Source organism: Dendropsophus ebraccatus, chromosome 9 (assembly GCF_027789765.1).
Source record: "Dendropsophus ebraccatus isolate aDenEbr1 chromosome 9, aDenEbr1.pat, whole genome shotgun sequence".
Taxonomy (NCBI): Eukaryota; Metazoa; Chordata; class Amphibia; order Anura; family Hylidae; genus Dendropsophus; species Dendropsophus ebraccatus.
In genome coordinates, this window is record NC_091462.1 from 2,222,001 (window position 1) to 2,240,311 (window position 18,311).

Below are 18,311 nucleotides of genomic sequence, written 5' to 3' on the forward strand. Positions count from 1 at the left end.
CTTAGCATCATACAAGGTGTTACTCTCAGGGTGGACAGTTTTTAGATTGTATATACAGTCTATTTGTACTTGCAGCAGTTGCTTATGGTGTTTTAGCTCCCCCATCCTCCTTACCAGACCTGGGATCTCCTCCGCCATCTGCAGCTCAGGTGCTCTCTCTGGCTCCTTCTCTGCTGGTGCTGCTGGTCTCTCTGGCTCCTTCTCCTCAGGTGTAGGCCTCTGTGGTCTCTCTGTCTCCTTCTCCTCAGGTGTTGGCCTCTGTGGTCTCTCTGTCTCCTTCTCCTCAGGTGTAGGTCTCTGTGGTCTCTCTGTCTCCTTCTCCTCAGCTGTAGGTCTCTGTGGTCTCTCTGGCTCCTTCTCCTCAGGTGTAGGTCTCTGTGGTCTCTCTGGCTCCTTCTCCTCTGGTGTAGGTCTCTGTGGTCTCTCTGGCTCCTTCTCCTCAGGTGTAGGTCTCTGTGGTCTCTCAGGCTCCTTCTCCTCAGGTGTAGGTCTCTGTGCTCTCTCTGGCTCCTTCTCCTCAGGTGTAGGCCTCTGTGGTCTCTCTGGCTCCTTCTCCTCTGGTGTAGGTCTCTGTGCTCTCTCTGGCTCCTTCTCCTCAGGTGTAGGCCTCTGTGGTCTCTCAGGCTGTTTGCAGTCACCTGGTTCCTGCTTTGCTGCAGATCTGGTCTTGCTGTAAAGGGCCCCCCTTTATAAAAGGGGGACACACGGGATTGCGCCCCCACCCCCCTTTTTAGTACAAGTTTGGTTTTACATGTATGTGGTAGTTGTTCTCTCCCCCCCCCCCCTTCTTTCTATTCCTACAGGTACCACAAGCCTTGGAGATTCTGCTTAGCAACAGCCAGCGTTGTGATTGGTGATTACAGCTGTGTGGGAATACAGTGAGCTAAAAATAGAAAGGTGCCCTCTGTTTGGATTGGTCAGCTGGCTGAGAGCGGGAGATTTGGAATGGTATTTATAGGGGAGCCGGCTCTCAGCTGTGTCAGTCAGAGTAGCTGTACAGAAGAAGCTGCTCCCACCCGCCCTCCCTTATGTAAAGGGCCCCCCTTTATAAAAGGGGGACACACGGGATTGCGCCCCCACCCCCCTTTTTAGTACAAGTTTGGTTTTACATGTATGTGGTAGTTGTTCTCTCCCCCCCCCCCCTTCTTTCTATTCCTACAGGTACCACAAGTCTTGGAGATTCTGCTTAGCAACAGCCAGCGTTGTGATTGGTGATTACAGCTGTGTGGGAATACAGTGAGCTAAAAATAGAAAGGTGCCCTCTGTTTGGATTGGTCAGCTGGCTGAGAGCGGGAGATTTGGAATGGTATTTATAGGGGAGCCGGCTCTCAGCTGTGTCAGTCAGAGTAGCTGTACAGAAGAAGCTGCTGTGCTGTGTACTGCTGGTTTCTGTGAAAGAGCTAAGGGCACACTGGGCTAGAGCGGTGCTTGTAAGCATAGCAAGGCTGTTAGTGTGTCCCTGTAAAAGAGCTTCAGCAGTACCTGTCACATAGCTAACAGGTTTCAGCAGCTGCCATAGTCGGTATAGAGAGCCTTCTCACTGAGCTTATCCGGAGGGCAGAAGGAGCTGGAGGTGAAGCATGGCTGAGGCGGTGTCTAGCAGAGCCGGTGTCCGAGGAAGTTGCTCCCTAGCGTATGGAGGAAGAGGAGAATTGTGTGCCGTATACTGCCCCCTAGAGACCTGGAGGTATTACAAGAGGCGAGTGCTGCGGAAGACAGGAGGCATAGAGGAAGAAGCAGCCGGGGGGAGCGGCCATATAAGCGGAGTAGGAGCAGTAAGAGAGCTGATTCAGCTCCCCTCCCGCCGCCCCCTTCTGGCAGTACCCCCGGCACATCGCCATCATAGCCGAGGTTCCCATAGGAGCCGCGGTGCAGCCTCCCCACAGATGACCGCGCCCCCACCGGTGTCCGCAGCCCCGCAGGTGACCGCAGCCCCGCAGGTGTCCGCATCCCAGCAGAGTGCCGCAGAGGAGTTTACACCGCAGCAGATCCGTGGAGAGGAGTCAGCAGCTGTGGGTGAGAACATCAATGTGGGTCCTGTCCCTGATGTGAGCATGAGTGATTTGTTTGCCAATGATGCTGTGAAAAAGTTTTGTGCCCTGGTAGCTAAAGGGTTTAATAGCAGTCCATCGCTGGCTAATGTGTGGTCTCAGAGTACGATTGCTGTACCTAATGTGTCAGTTCCAGGTTCAGAGCGCTCTGCTTCTTGTAATACGCCAGTGATTGAGAAGTATGCTGGTGTGCCTGAGATTTGTGTTAAAGAGGCTCTAGCCTGTGAGCAGAGCGCTCTGCTTCTTGTAATACGCCAGTGATTGAGAAGTATGCTGGTGTGCCTGAGATTTGTGTTAAAGAGGCTCTAGCCTGGGAGCAGAGCGCTCTGCTTCTTGAGATTTGTGTTAAAGAGGCTCTAGCCTGGGAGCAGAGCGCTCTGCTTCTTGAGATTTGTGTTAAAGAGGCTCTAGCCTGGGAGCAGAGCGCTCTGCTTCTTGTAATACGCCAGTGATTGAGAAGGTGCTGATGTGCCTGAGATTTGTGTTAAAGAGGCTCTAGCCTGTGAGATGTCACCGCTTGGCTTCCACTTACAATTATGTGTGAAGGAAAAAATCTGGATGGGTGAATTTGTAGATGTGATGTCATTGCTACCTGCTAGTAAGGATGTGTTGGTGAAGCGTACAGATGATAAACCTGATGATGTTAAAAAGTCACCACCTCGTTCTATTTTTAACTGGTTACATGCTTATTAAACCATCTATTGTGCTGTAGTGGGAGAGAAGCGCCCTGAGCTGTGTTCCTCCTTATTTCAGCACATGGATAATATATTAGAGGCATACCGCAGTTTTGGCGGTATGGCCTGGTTTAACTATGATGAAATGTTTGAGCCTGGAAAGAATGTTGCTCATCTCGCCAGGTTCCCAGACAGGCAGAAAGCTGAATTGATTATTCATGGGTTCTCAATTGGCTTTGATGTTCCGCCTTAGGATGGTTTAGGATGCGTGGTGGTGGACAATTTAAAATCTGTGTCCTTGCATGAGGCCGTGGTTAGGGACAAAATAATGAAGGAAATTCGGGAAGGGAGGGTTGCGGGACCTTTTTCTGCACCCCCCTTTCCTAACTTTCGCATCTCCCCCTTAGGATTGGTCCCTAAAAAGGAGCCAGGGGAGTACAGGTTAATTCATCATTTATCTTACCCGTTGCACTCTTCCTTGAATGATAATGCAGATAAATCTTTGTCATCAGTTTCTTATGCTTCATTAAATGACGCTGTAAGAGTTATTCGTGTTTTTTGGTGTTCGGGCCCTGTTAGCTAAATGTGATATAAAGTCTGCATTCCGTTTGTTACTGGTTAATCCTGAAGGTTTTAGTTCACTTGGCTTTTGTTTTGATAATAATTATTACTTTTATCGTTGTTTACCAATGGGTTTTACTCTTTCATGCTATTACTTTGAGTTTTTTTTTTTTTTTTTGCAACGTTTCTGCACTGGATGGTGAATTATGGGGTACCGGATGGTGCCGTCGTTCACTACCTAGACGATTTTCGGTTTATTGGTTTATTGCCGTGTCACTGTTTAGAGTTTCTAGGTATCACATTGGATACAGTGAGAATGGAATTCAGTTTAAAAGTTATCCAGATTAAAATGCGCATTGAAGTGTATGTTACAGAAAGTTAAGGTGACTTTAAAGGAATTGCAATCAGTTTTAGGTTTGTTGGCTTTTATTATGCGTGTCATTCCTATGGGTCGTATATTTTCTAAGAGACTCTATGCAGCTACTGCTGGTTTAAAATCTCCCCGTGCTCACATCCGCCTTACCAAACCGGTTAAGGAGGATCTGAGCATGTGGTTGGAGTTTGTATCTACTTTGAATGGTCATTCTGTCTTTTTACCGGAGTTTGTAGAGTCTGATGCTATTGCTTTATATACTGATGCGGCGAGTGCTCACGGTTACGGGGCTTATTTTGCTGGACAGTGGTCAGCTGAGCCTTGGCCTGATACATGGGTCCAGGCTGGTGTATGGAAGAATATTGTTCTGTTAGAATTATTCCCGGTGTTATTAAGGTCTGATAATAAAGGAGTCATTTATGCAGTGAATTGCCTGTCTTCAAAATCAGCCATGGTTATAAAATTGTTACGCCACTTAGTATTGTACTGTATGTCTAATAAGATCTGGCTAAAGGCTGTACATTTACAGGGTAGTAAGAACACTATAGCTGATTCTTTATCTCGTGGTCAGTTTGCAGATTTCCGGCGTCTGGCTCCGGAGGCGGTGGCTGTGGGCACTGCTTGCCCAAATCACTTGTGGTCGCTGATCTGGGACTAACAGCGCAGCTAATTAGGAAGTCAGTGGCACCTCGTACTTGGACTGCCTATGCAGTTGCATGGTCCCAGTGGAAGTCTTTTGTTTTTCCTTACAGGAGCACCATCTACAACATGATGTGTGGTTGTCATTAGCTTTTGTAAATATGTTAATTGCTAAACAGCTTTCTCACTCTGCTATAGTGAAATCTTTGTATGGTGTTTCGTTCTTTTTTAAAATTCTGGGTCTGCATAGTATTTCTAGTTTTTTCCTTATTAAACAGGTTCTTAAAGGTTACAAAAAGGGACGTGTCTCTCCAGATGTGCGTGGCCCTATTACTATTGATCTGTTATTAAAGTTACATGAAGTTTTACATATTGTTTGTTGCTCTAGTTTTGAGGATGTTTTGTTTAAAGCATTATTTTCATTAGCTTTCTTTGGCGCTTTTCGCCTGGGTGAGTTAGTATCATTTAGTAAAACCTCTCCCTCGGGCTTGTTGTTTTCAGACATTTCTATTAGTTTTGGCGTTTTATGTGTTTTGTTAAGATATTCTAAAACTGATCAGCTGGGTAGGGGTTCGCTTGTAAAGTTAAATACATTTAGTGGCTCTGTAGTTTGTCCAGTACAGTGTATGGCGGCTTTTCTTGCTGTTAGACCTGCTATTGATGGTATTCTATTTATACAACAGGATTTGTCTTTTGTTACTAGGTACCAGTTTAACAGGGTTCTTAAGTTGCTTTGCGGAGCTAGGCCTCTCTGAATTGCGTTTTACCAGTCACTCTTTCAGGATTGGCGCGGCAACTGAGGCCGCTGCAGCAGGGTTGGACGAGCAGTTGATTAAGCGTTTGGGCAGATGGGACTCTGATCGCTTTAGATTATACATTTAGTCCTGGTTTAGTTCACTAGTAATTATCTTCTTTTCTTTCAGGTAAGAGTAGGCGTGTATGGATCCTAGGCCACTCATTTGTGGTATGGGCTTCCAAGAGAGCTGAGCGGCATAATTATGGGGTAAACCTGAGTTTTGACTTGGAGCAGTTTGAGGTGCAGTGGTTCGGGTATAGTGGTCTCCGGTGGAGGGAAATATATGCCATCCTGCATAGTCTAGCCTCAGCTCTGCCCCCCCCGGATATTTTAATTATACACGCCGGGGGCGATGACATAGGAAAATTAAAAACTCTGGACTTATTGTGGAGATCAAGAGGGATCTGTCGTTGTTTAAATGTATTTTTTCCTGAGTGTATTTTAGTTTTTTCTGAGATCATTCCTCGTCTCTCCTGGATGCGCAAAGGACTGTACTTCTACGAAAAAATTAGGAAGCGTATTAACTTTGCAGTGTCTAAATTTATCCCCTCTCTAGGTGGCCTATCATTTAGGCACCTGGACCTTGAGGGATATTTACCCGGCCTTTATTGGTCTGACCTCGTGCACCTATCCGACATTGGGTCAGACATTCTAAATGCCAATTTTCAGTCAATTATAGAATTGGGTGCCGTGGCACTGTTGGAGGTGGGGCCTGGTCAGCTTCTCTGACCAGGCAGGTGGGGTATTGTCGCCCTGCTCTCAGGGCGGGCATGTCCTTCTGTTAAGCTATGGCTCGGTTATTTATTTATTGATTTATTTATTGATTAAATTATTTGATTATTTATGATATTGGTGCTTAACAGTGTATTTGCTTACCCTTATTAAAGTGCCACGGCCTTTATATTCCAAATGCTTGTTAGTCTTATTTCAGGGGGGGTATTGGGGGCTGCATTTCCGTGTAAAGGGCCCCCCTTTATAAAAGGGGGACACACGGGATTGCGCCCCCACCCCCCTTTTTAGTACAAGTTTGGTTTTACATGTATGTGGTAGTTGTTCTCTCCCCCCCCCCCCCTTCTTTCTATTCCTACAGGTACCACAAGTCTTGGAGATTCTGCTTAGCAACAGCCAGCGTTGTGATTGGTGATTACAGCTGTGTGGGAATACAGTGAGCTAAAAATAGAAAGGTGCCCTCTGTTTGGATTGGTCAGCTGGCTGAGAGCGGGAGATTTGGAATGGTATTTATAGGGGAGCCGGCTCTCAGCTGTGTCAGTCAGAGTAGCTGTACAGAAGAAGCTGCTCCCACCCGCCCTCCCTTATGTTCAAGGACTTTGTCGTGGCACTTTGATAGAGGGGGTATTGTCGCCCTGCTCTCAGGGCGGGCATGTCCTTCTGTTAAGCTATGGCTCGGTTATTTATTTATTGATTTATTTATTGATTAAATTATTTGATTATTTATGATATTGGTGCTTAACAGTGTATTTGCTTACCCTTATTAAAGTGCCACGGCCTTTATATTCCAAATGCTTGTTAGTCTTATTTCAGGGGGGGTATTGGGGGCTGCATTTCCGTGTTCAAGGACTTTGTCGTGGCACTTTGATAGAGGGGGTATTGTCGCCCTGCTCTCAGGGCGGGCATGTCCTTCTGTTAAGCTATGGCTCGGTTATTTATTTATTGATTTATTTATTGATTAAATTATTTGATTATTTATGATATTGGTGCTTAACAGTGTATTTGCTTACCCTTATTAAAGTGCCACGGCCTTTATATTCCAAATGCTTGTTAGTCTTATTTCAGGGGGGGTATTGGGGGCTGCATTTCCGTGTGACCCACCATCCTGGAGACCATCACCTGCTGCCTGATGTTCTCCTGCAGGGTCTGTCTCTCCAGAGATGTCCTCTTCTGTCTGGGTGCAGGAGTGGGGGGCTGTGCACCTGCTGCTTCTCCTGTTTGTCTCACCATGCACTCACTTTGCTGACTTGGCCTTGGGCTTCCTGCTGCTGCTGCTGTTTTCTCACTGACTTCCATCTTGTTATCTTTCAGTTTACTTGTGCTGCTTACGTTCTTTTCATTACTGGAAACTTTGGGATTTTCATCCACCTTAGAATGCTGGGAGTTGTCTCCCAGTGTAGGCCTTGGAGCCTGGGCCTCGCTTGGGGAGCTTCCCCACCCAGGGTGGCCCCGCCCTGGGCTTTCTCCAGGCATGAGAGCAATGCAGGAGAGCTACCAACACACGTCCTCACAGGTAGGAGGCAGTATTATAGTAGTTATATCCCTGTATATAGGAGCAGTATTATAGTAGTATATTCCTGTATATAGGGGCAGTATTATAGTAGTAATATCCGTGTATATAGGAGCAGTATTATAGTAGTTATATTCCTGTATATAGGAGCAGTATTATAGTAGTTATATCCCTGTATATAGGGAGCAGTATTATAGTAGTTATATTCCTGTATATAGGAGCAGTATTATAGTAGTATATTCCTGTATATAGGAGCAGTGTTATAGTAGTTATATCCCTGTATATAGGAGCAGTATTATAGTAGTATATTCCTGTATATAGGAGCAGTATTATAGTAGTATATCCCTGTATATAGGAGCAGTATTATAGTAGTTATGGTGTATAAAATAGAAAATAAGTCCAAGCACTCACCGGATGAAGGGATCTCTTTGTGCGTTTATTCAGACATCACAGGGAGGGAGCGGTGGCAAGGGTGCGGGAGCGTGTAGCAGACAACTGTTTCGCGCCTCAGCGCTTTGTCAAGTCTTACATCACTACCGGGGGAGGGTAGTTTAAATAGGTTACATCATGCATATGCAAATAGTATTCAAAATAGGTGAAAACAAAAAATGTGTTACATACAAGTACAAATTATCTCACAAGAAAACACTCCAATCATTCCTCTCATTGAGGCCATTGGGACCGGTCGCATCTAGAGTGGCAATCCATGTTGCCTCTCTCCTGAGGAGGTACTGATGCCTGTCTCCTCCCCTATCAGGTTGATCCACCTTCTCTAAGCCCAGAAAACGCAGGGAGCTGGTGTCACCTTTGTGGACAGAATTCACATGCTCTATAAGGCGGGGAACGCCTTTCCCAGTCCTAACTGAATAGGCATGCTCTTTGTACCTGGTCCACATCGGGCGTTTAGTTTTGCCAATGTAGAAGCGGTGACACGAGCATACAAGCGCATAGACAGTGTAGGGGGTTCTACAGGTGATGAGGCTATCGATATAGCAGTCTACTCCATTAAGGTTAATATAAGCAGTAGGAATAAGCTGCGGGCAGTACTTACAGCTACCACATCTTTTATTTCCTGTCAGAGGAGCTCTGGTGAACCACTCATCTGCCGCTTTTTTCTTTTTGCACGTATTCACATTGAGCTTATCTCCAATGGTGCGGTTTTTGCGGTATGTGATGAGGGGTCCCTGAGCTGCAATCTCCTTCAGGTCATCGTCCTGTTCCAGGATGTGCCAATGTTTCCAGATGGCTTTAGTGATGCACTGATTCAGCGGTGAATTTTGAAAAACAAAAGAAAACCTATTTAACCCTTTCTGTTGTGTGGTCTTGGATCTCAGTAGGTCTGATCTGTTCAGCATATTGGCCCTGGTTCTAGCTTCACTAATAACCTGTTCTGGATATCCCCTTGCTGAGAGTCTTCTCTCCATATCTGCAGCCTGTACAGCAAATGATTGATCATTGCTATTGATACGTTTAAGCCTCACTAGCTGGCTGAATGGAATGGAGTCTTTAATGCGTGTGGGGTGAGAGCTAGAGTAGTGCAAGATGGAATTGCATGCGGTTTCTTTTCTAAACACTGAGGTGTGCAGTGTGTTATCCACTACGTCCACCTGGACGTCCAGAAACTCAAGGGATCGGTTCCCTATCTTATATGTGAAGACCATGTTCACACTATTCACTTCATTAAGGTAGGTGACAAAATCAATAAATTTACTTTCTTCTCCAACCCACACAACGAAGACATCATCCACAGCTGAAGTTAGTTGCCAGCTGAAGATTTTCAGCTGGCAACTAACTGTGCAAAAAAACAAAAAGAAACAACGCCCTAAAAAAAGATACTCGGAATATTGGACCACAGAATCTGACACCAGCGCGTCCGACGAGCCCACTACCAGCACGACAGCAGGAAGAACCAATACACCCCAGAACCCAAGAAGCGGCCCTTTAGGCGAAAAACACGGAGAGGAGGCAGGAAGGCACGATTCCAGAGAGAAAAAAGACAGCAGAAAAGAAGGCTACAGGAAGCAAGTAACCTGGAAACATTAAATGAAAAGCCGAATGTCATAAACATCTCTGGAGTACCCCTGCCCCCTGAATGTGAACAGCTACTTAGCAAGGGCCTTAATTATGGCCTCACAGAGGACTTTTCTCCTACAACATTTGATGTTGACATGTTCAAATGTGTACGCAAAGTCAATCTTACTAAACACTTCTCTGTTAATAAAAGTCACAATAAGCAGCAAACCAGAGGCGAGTCTCGCTGTACAGTGGGTCCTTTGGGATTCCAAGTCCCAGCAGAATTTAATGTGCAGGAGATTGAATGTACACGTTTTTTGGCCGGGTATGAAGAAGCAGTCAGCTCCACCACTGAAGCAGTGTTTATGGGGGGCAACAAATCTAAATTTTGTCCCCAGGTTACCCCAGGGGGAGCCATTGACACCTTTCATAAGTCGGTAGTACAGGAAGTAAAGGCTCTCGTGTACCCCAAGGCGACCAAAAACTTGTCTAAGGCGGAAGATAGAGCACTCAAGTGGCTCCGCAATCGCCCTGACCTTATAACAAAGAGGGCTGACAAAGGGGGGGCAGCTGTCGTAATGTCGCGCTCGTACTACATAGAGGAAGCTCAGAGGCAATTAGGCGATCGCCGTACATATAAACTCCTCACAAAAAATCCCATACCCAAGATCCATGAGCAATTACGTAGCCTCTTGCTCAAGCACAGCAGTACTGGAGCAATCGACAAAAAAACAGCTGAGAAGTTACTCCCCCCGACACCCCGAGCGCCCAGGTGGTATTTCTTACCAAAAGTCCACAAAAATCTGGACAAACCACCTGGGCGCCCAATCGTGTCCGCCATCGGGTCCCCTACCGAATTCCTGTCCCAATACCTGGACTGGTCTCTTAGACCCCTCCTAGCCGAAACACTTGGCTATTTAAAAGATTCCGGAGATTTCATAAACATGCTGGACTCAGTGCACTTCTCTGATGACTGTATCCTGGCCTCAGTCGATGTGGAAAGCCTCTACACCCGCATCCCTCATGATGCGGGTGTAGAGGCGATCGACTGGTTCCTATCTAGGACAGACCAGTCTCAAGCCTATAGAAATTTTGTGAAAGAAGGACTTTACTTTATTTTGCGTAACAATGTCTTTATGTTTGAGGACCAATGGTACGGGCAGGAGATCGGTACTGCTATGGGCACGCCGGTCTCCTGCACGTACGCAAACCTCTTTTTGGCCAAGCTGGAAAATGACTATGTATTTAACACTCGCAACCCACACATCGGAAGCATCAGGGCGTATTTTCGTTATGTGGATGATGTCTTCGTTGTGTGGGTTGGAGAAGAAAGTAAATTTATTGATTTTGTCACCTACCTTAATGAAGTGAATAGTGTGAACATGGTCTTCACATATAAGATAGGGAACCGATCCCTTGAGTTTCTGGACGTCCAGGTGGACGTAGTGGATAACACACTGCACACCTCAGTGTTTAGAAAAGAAACCGCATGCAATTCCATCTTGCACTACTCTAGCTCTCACCCCACACGCATTAAAGACTCCATTCCATTCAGCCAGCTAGTGAGGCTTAAACGTATCAATAGCAATGATCAATCATTTGCTGTACAGGCTGCAGATATGGAGAGAAGACTCTCAGCAAGGGGATATCCAGAACAGGTTATTAGTGAAGCTAGAACCAGGGCCAATATGCTGAACAGATCAGACCTACTGAGATCCAAGACCACACAACAGATAGGGTTAAATAGGTTTTCTTTTGTTTTTCAAAATTCACCGCTGAATCAGTGCATCACTAAAGCCATCTGGAAACATTGGCACATCCTGGAACAGGACGATGACCTGAAGGAGATTGCAGCTCAGGGACCCCTCATCACATACCGCAAAAACCGCACCATTGGAGATAAGCTCAATGTGAATACGTGCAAAAAGAAAAAAGCGGCAGATGAGTGGTTCACCAGAGCTCCTCTGACAGGAAATAAAAGATGTGGTAGCTGTAAGTACTGCCCGCAGCTTATTCCTACTGCTTATATTAACCTTAATGGAGTAGACTGCTATATCGATAGCCTCATCACCTGTAGAACCCCCTACACTGTCTATGCGCTTGTATGCTCGTGTCACCGCTTCTACATTGGCAAAACTAAACGCCCAATGTGGACCAGGTACAAAGAGCATGCCTATTCAGTTAGGACTGGGAAAGGCGTTCCCCGCCTTATAGAGCATGTGAATTCCGTCCACAAAGGTGACACCAGCTCCCTGCGTTTTCTGGGCTTAGAGAAGGTGGATCAACCTGATAGGGGAGGAGACAGGCATCAGTACCTCCTCAGGAGAGAGGCAACATGGATTGCCACTCTAGATGCGACCGGTCCCAATGGCCTCAATGAGAGGAATGATTGGAGTGTTTTCTTGTGAGATAATTTGTACTTGTATGTAACACATTTTTTGTTTTCACCTATTTTGAATACTATTTGCATATGCATGATGTAACCTATTTAAACTACCCTCCCCCGGTAGTGATGGAAGACTTGACAAAGCGCTGAGGCGCGAAACAGTTGTCTGCTACACGCTCCCGCACCCTTGCCACCGCTCCCTCCCTGTGATGTCTGAATAAACGCACAAAGAGATCCCTTCATCCGGTGAGTGCTTGGACTTATTTTCTATTTTATACACCGTACTGCCCTTGTCTCTGTTCGAGCACCGCGGCTACTTACCAGTGCAGTTTATTAGCCCTTAATCCGACTCCAGCGCACAGCTACTGATTGAGCAGTATTCAGACAGTGCCGGCACCTGTATCTTCCTGAAGCATTATAGTAGTTATATTCCTGTATATAGGAGCAGTATTATAGTAGTATATTCCTGTATATAGGAGCAGTATTATAGTAGTTATATTCCTGTATATAGGAGGCAGTATTATAGTAGTATATTCCTGTATATAGGAGCAGTATTATAGTAGTATATTCCTGTATATAGGAGCAGTATTATAGTAGTTATATTCCTGTATATAGGAGCAGTATTATAGTAGTTATATCCCTGTATATAGGAGGCAGTATTATAGTAGTAATATCCGTGTATATAGGAGCAGTATTATAGTAGTAATATCCCTGTATATAGGAGCAGTATTATAGTAGTTATATTCCTGTATATAGGAGCAGTATTATAGTAGTTATATTCCTGTATATAGGAGCAGTATATAGTAGTTATATCCCTGTATATAGGGAGCAGTATTATAGTAGTTATATCCCTGTATATAGGAGCAGTATTATAGTAGTATATTCCTGTATATAGGGAGCAGTAATATAGTAGTATATTCCTGTATATAGGGAGCAGTATTATAGTAGTTATATTCCTGTATATAGGAGCAGTATTATAGTAGTTATATCCCTGTATATAGGAGCAGTATTATAGTAGTAATATCCCTGTATATAGGAGCAGTATTATAGTAGTTATATTCCTGTATATAGGGGGCAGTATTATAGTAGTATATTCCTGTATATAGGAGCAGTATTATAGTAGTATATCCCTGTATATAGAAGGAGTATTATAGTAGTTATATCCCTGTATATAGGAGCAGTATTATAGTAGTATATTCCTGTATATAGGGGCAGTATTATAGTAGTATATTCCTGTATATAGGAGCAGTATTATAGTAGTATATTCCTGTATATAGGGGGCAGTATTATAGTAGTTATATCCCTGTATATAGGAGCAGTATTATAGTAGTTATATTCCTGTATATAGGAGCAGTATTATAGTAGTTATATCCCTGTATATAGGAGCAGTATTATAGTAGTTATATTCCTGTATATAGGAGCAGTATTATAGTAGTATATCCCTGTATATAGAAGGAGTATTATAGTAGTTATATCCCTGTATATAGGAGCAGTATTATAGTAGTATATTCCTGTATATAGGGGCAGTATTATAGTAGTATATTCCTGTATATAGGAGCAGTATTATAGTAGTTATATTCCTGTATATAGGAGCAGTATTATAGTAGTTATATTCCTGTATATAGGAGCAGTATTATAGTAGTTATATTCCTGTATATAGGAGCAGTATTATAGTAGTATATTCCTGTATATAGGAGCAGTATTATAGTAGTTATATTCCTGTATATAGGGAGCAGTATTATAGTATTATATTCCTGTATATAGGAGCAGTATTATAGTAGTTATATTCCTGTATATAGGAGCAGTATTATAGTAGTTATATCCCTGTATATAGGAGGCAGTATTATAGTAGTAATATCCCTGTATATAGGAGCAGTATTATAGTAGTAATATCCCTGTATATAGGAGCAGTATTATAGTAGTTATATTCCTGTATATAGGAGCAGTATTATAGTAGTTATATCCCTGTATATAGGAGCAGTATTATAGTAGTATATTCCTGTATATAGGAGCGGTATTATAGTAGTTATATTCCTGTATATAGGAGCAGTATTATAGTAGTTATATTCCTGTATATAGGAGCAGTATTATAGTAGTTATATCCTTGTATATAGGAGCAGTATTATAGTAGTTATATTCCTGTATATAGGGAGCAGTATTATAGTAGTTATATTCTTGTATATAGGAGCAGTATAATAGTAGTTATATCCCTGTATATAGGAGCAGTATTATAGTAGTATATTCCTGTATATAGGAGCAGTATTATAGTAGTATATTCCTGTATATAGGAGCGGTATTATAGTAGTTATATTCCTGTATATAGGGGCAGTATTATAGTAGTATATTTCTGTATATAGGAGCAGTATTATAGTAGTATATTCCTGTATATAGGAGCAGTATTATAGTAGTTATATTCCTGTATATAGGAGCGGTATTATAGTAGTTATATTCTTGTATATAGGAGCAGTATAATAGTAGTTATATCCCTGTATATAGGAGCAGTATTATAGTAGTTATATCCCTGTATATAGGAGCAGTATAATAGTAGTTATATCCCTGTATATAGGGAGCAGTATTATAGTAGTATATTCCTGTATATAGGAGCAGTATTATAGTAGTTATATTCCTGTATATAGGGAGCAGTATTATACTAGTATATTCCTGTATATAGGAGCAGTATTATAGTAGTTATATCCCTGTATATAGGGAGCAGTATTATAGTAGTTATATTCCTGTATATAGGAGCAGTATTATAGTAGTTATATTCCTGTATATAGGAGCAGTATTATAGTAGTTATATTCCTGTATATAGGGGCAGTATTATAGTAGTTATATTTCCGCATAGCAATGAAAGCTGTTAAACTGCTGGCCTTCAGGCTGCATTTAGGATGTACAGAGGTATCGGCTACAGGAATGTTCTTTTTTTAACATTGGGTGTGCAGGTACTGTCGGTTGTGCCTGCAAATCGATTAGCCTTTCACTTCAGTGTGTAGTACGGCCGCCGATGCACATTACATTGTGTGAACAGCTTTTATCTCTGGACGTTGTTCAATGAACAGCATCCGAAAGTAAAAGGCAGGTACATTATTCTTAAGAACGGGCATTGACATAACGCTGTGCGAACACAGCGAGCGGCAGTGCATTGAATTCAATACAATGCCACCACTGCAGTAAAGAACGGACGCTGATTCCATTGCAATCAGTGTCCGTTCTTTACTCAAAAATGACATTGTGTGAATATAGCCTATAAGAGTTATTGTATAAGTAATTGCCCCTGTACTAGTGTTTGCTCCCGCCGTGTGTACGGGGTAATTATATTGTTACAGCTGTGTATAATGCCTTTCTAGTTGTCCGCTGAGGAGTTTCCTCCCATGACACATCACTTTGTAGCGACGTTATAGACTTTGTTCCAGGGTTGTTCGCTCTTATATCAGTCGGCCATACTATTAGATGTTTGTTGGGTTAGAGGGATTTTCTGGCTGTCTCAGTGAGTCGCGTTATGCGCATTTATTAGATCATAGTAATAAGTGACAGGAAGCTCTTTTCCATCTATTATATTCTATATGTTTGCATATAAGTAACTAGACTCTTTTCTATCATGGGACTGATCCAAAGCTCCACAGTCCCCTCTCAGTCGTGTAAAGATCGGATACATTAGTGATCAGTCATCAGCAGCTTGTTGATGGTTTCCATGGTTTGCCATTTTATTTAGCCAATAATGCAATAAAGCCGCCCCAGGGATCAGTCAGTGTATGTGTGGTGTATGGAGAGTGGGGTCAGTGTGTGGTGTATGGAGAGTGGGGTCCGTGTGTGGTGTATGGAGAGTGTGGGGTCCGTGTGTGGTGTGTGGGGTCAGTGTGTGGTGTATGGAGAGTGGGGTCCGTGTGTGGTGTATGGAGAGTGGGGTCCGTGTGTGGTGTATGGAGAGAGTAGGGTCAGTGTGTGGTGTATGGAGAGTGTGGGGTCCGTGTGTGGTGTGTGGTGTATGGAGAGAGTAGGGTCAGTGTGTGGTGTATGGAGAGTGGGGTCCGTGTGTGGTGTATGGAGAGTGGGTCCGTGTATGGAGAGAGTGGGGTCAGTGTGTGGTGTATGGAGAGAGTGGGGTCCGTGTGTGGTGTATGGAGAGAGTGGGGTCCGTGTGTGGTGTGTGGTGTATGGAGAGTGGGTCCGTGTATGGAGAGAGTGGGGTCAGTGTGTGGTGTGTGGTGTATGGAGAGTGGGTCCGTGTATGGAGAGTGTGGGGTCAGTGTGTGGTGTATGGAGAGTGTGGGGTCAGTGTGTGGTGTATGGAGAGTGGGTCCGTGTATGGTTTATGGAGAGTGTGGGGGTCCGTGTGTGGTGTGTGGGGTCAGTGTATGGTGTATGAAGAGTGTGGGGTCAGTGTGTGGTGTATGGAGAGTGGGTCCGTGTATGGTTTATGGAGAGTGTGGGGTCCGTGTGTGGTGTGTGGGGTCAGTGTGTGGTGTATGGAGAGAGTAGGGTCAGTGTGTGGTGTATGGAGAGTGTGGGGTCCGTGTGTGGTGTATGGAGAGTGGGGTCCGTGTGTGGTGTATGGAGAGTGGGGTCAGTGTGTGGTGTATGGAGAGTGTGGGGTCCGTGTGTGGTGTGTGGGGTCAGTGTGTGGTGTATGGAGAGTGGGGTCCGTGTGTGGTGTATGGAGAGAGTGGGGTCCGTGTGTGGTGTGTGGTGTATGGAGAGTGGGTCCGTGTATGGAGAGAGTGGGGTCCGTGTGTGGTGTGTGGTGTATGGAGAGTGGGTCCGTGTATGGAGAGAGTGGGGTCAGTGTGTGGTGTGTGGTGTATGGAGAGTGGGTCCGTGTATGGAGAGTGTGGGGTCCGTGTGTGGTGTGGGGTCAGTGTGTGGTGTATGGAGAGTGTGGGGTCAGTGTGTGGTGTATGGAGAGTGGGTCCGTGTATGGTTTATGGAGAGTGTGGGGTCCGTGTGTGGTGTGTGGGGTCAGTGTATGGTGTATGAAGAGTGTGGGGTCAGTGTGTGGTGTATGGAGAGTGGGTCCGTGTATGGTTTATGGAGAGTGTGGGGTCCGTGTGTGGTGTGTGGGGTCAGTGTGTGGTGTATGGAGAGAGTAGGGTCAGTGTGTGGTGTATGGAGAGTGTGGGGTCCGTGTGTGGTGTATGGAGAGTGGGGTCCGTGTGTGGTGTATGGAGAGTGGGGTCAGTGTGTGGTGTATGGAGAGTGTGGGGTCCGTGTGTGGTGTGTGGGGTCAGTGTGTGGTGTATGGAGAGTGGGGTCCGTGTGTGGTGTATGGAGAGAGTGGGGTCCGTGTGTGGTGTGTGGTGTATGGAGAGTGGGTCCGTGTATGGAGAGAGTGGGGTCAGTGTGTGGTGTGTGGTGTATGGAGAGTGGGTCCGTGTATGGAGAGAGTGGGGTCAGTGTGTGGTGTGTGGTGTATGGAGAGTGGGTCCGTGTATGGAGAGTGTGGGGTCCGTGTGTGGTGTGGGGTCAGTGTGTGGTGTATGGAGAGTGTGGGGTCAGTGTGTGGTGTGTGGGGTCAGTGTATGGTGTATGAAGAGTGTGGGGTCAGTGTGTGGTGTATGGAGAGTGGGTCCGTGTATGGTTTATGGAGAGTGTGGGGTCCGTGTGTGGTGTGTGGGGTCAGTGTGTGGTGTATGGAGAGTGTGGGGTCCGTGTGTGGTGTGTGGGGTCAGTGTGTGGTGTATGGAGAGTGTGGGGTCCGTGTGTGGTGTGGGGTCAGTGTGTGGTGTATGGAGAGTGTGGGGTCAGTGTATGGTGTATGGAGAGTGGGTCCGTGTGTGGTGTATGGAGAGTGTGGGGTCAGTGTGTGGTGTATGGAGAGTGTGGGGTCAGTGTGTGGTGTATGGAGAGTGTGGGGTCAGTGTGTGGTGTATGGAGAGTGGGTCCGTGTATGGTGTATGGAGAGTGGGTCCGTGTATGGTGTATGGAGAGTGGGGTCAGTGTGTGGTGTATGGAGAGTGTGGGGTCCGTGTGTGGTGTGTGGAGTCGGTGTGTGGTGTATGGAGAGTGTGGGGTCAGTGTATGGTGTATGGAGAGTGGGGTCAGTGTGTGGTGTATGGAGAGTGTGGGGTCAGTGTGTGGTGTATGGAGAGTGTGGGGTCAGTGTGTGGTGTATGGAGAGTGGGGTCCGTGTGTGGTGTATGGAGAGTGTGGGGTCCGTGTGTGGTGTATGGAGAGTGTGGGGTCCGTGTGTGGTGTGTGGGGTCAGTGTGTGGTGTATGGAGAGTGGGGTCCAAGTGTGGTGTATGGAGAGAGTGGGGTCAGTGTGTGGTGTGTGGTGTATGGAGAGTGGGTCCGTGTATGGAGAGTGTGGGGTCCGTGTGTGGTGTGGGGTCAGTGTGTGGTGTATGGAGAGTGTGGGGTCAGTGTATGGTGTATGAAGAGTGTGGGGTCAGTGTGTGGTGTATGGAGAGTGGGTCCGTGTATGGTTTATGGAGAGTGTGGGGTCCGTGTGTGGTGTATGGAGAGTGGGGTCAGTGTGTGGTGTATGGAGAGTGTGGGGTCCGTGTGTGGTGTGGGGTCAGTGTGTGGTGTATGGAGAGTGTGGGGTCAGTGTATGGTGTATGGAGAGTGGGTCCGTGTGTG

General features: G+C 45.5%; 1 protein-coding gene and 1 long non-coding RNA gene across 2 annotated transcripts in view; both read left to right on the forward strand.

The window, feature by feature from the left end:
• LOC138801066 (tensin-1-like) overlaps positions 1-18,311 on the forward strand; it is a 156,907-nt gene that overhangs the window by 107,333 nt on the left and 31,263 nt on the right. The window lies entirely within an intron of this gene.
• LOC138800554 (uncharacterized) lies at positions 1,043-6,615 on the forward strand. Its single transcript, XR_011364477.1, has 2 exons — positions 1,043-2,016; positions 4,231-6,615. It is a non-coding gene; the product is annotated as an uncharacterized lncRNA (long non-coding RNA).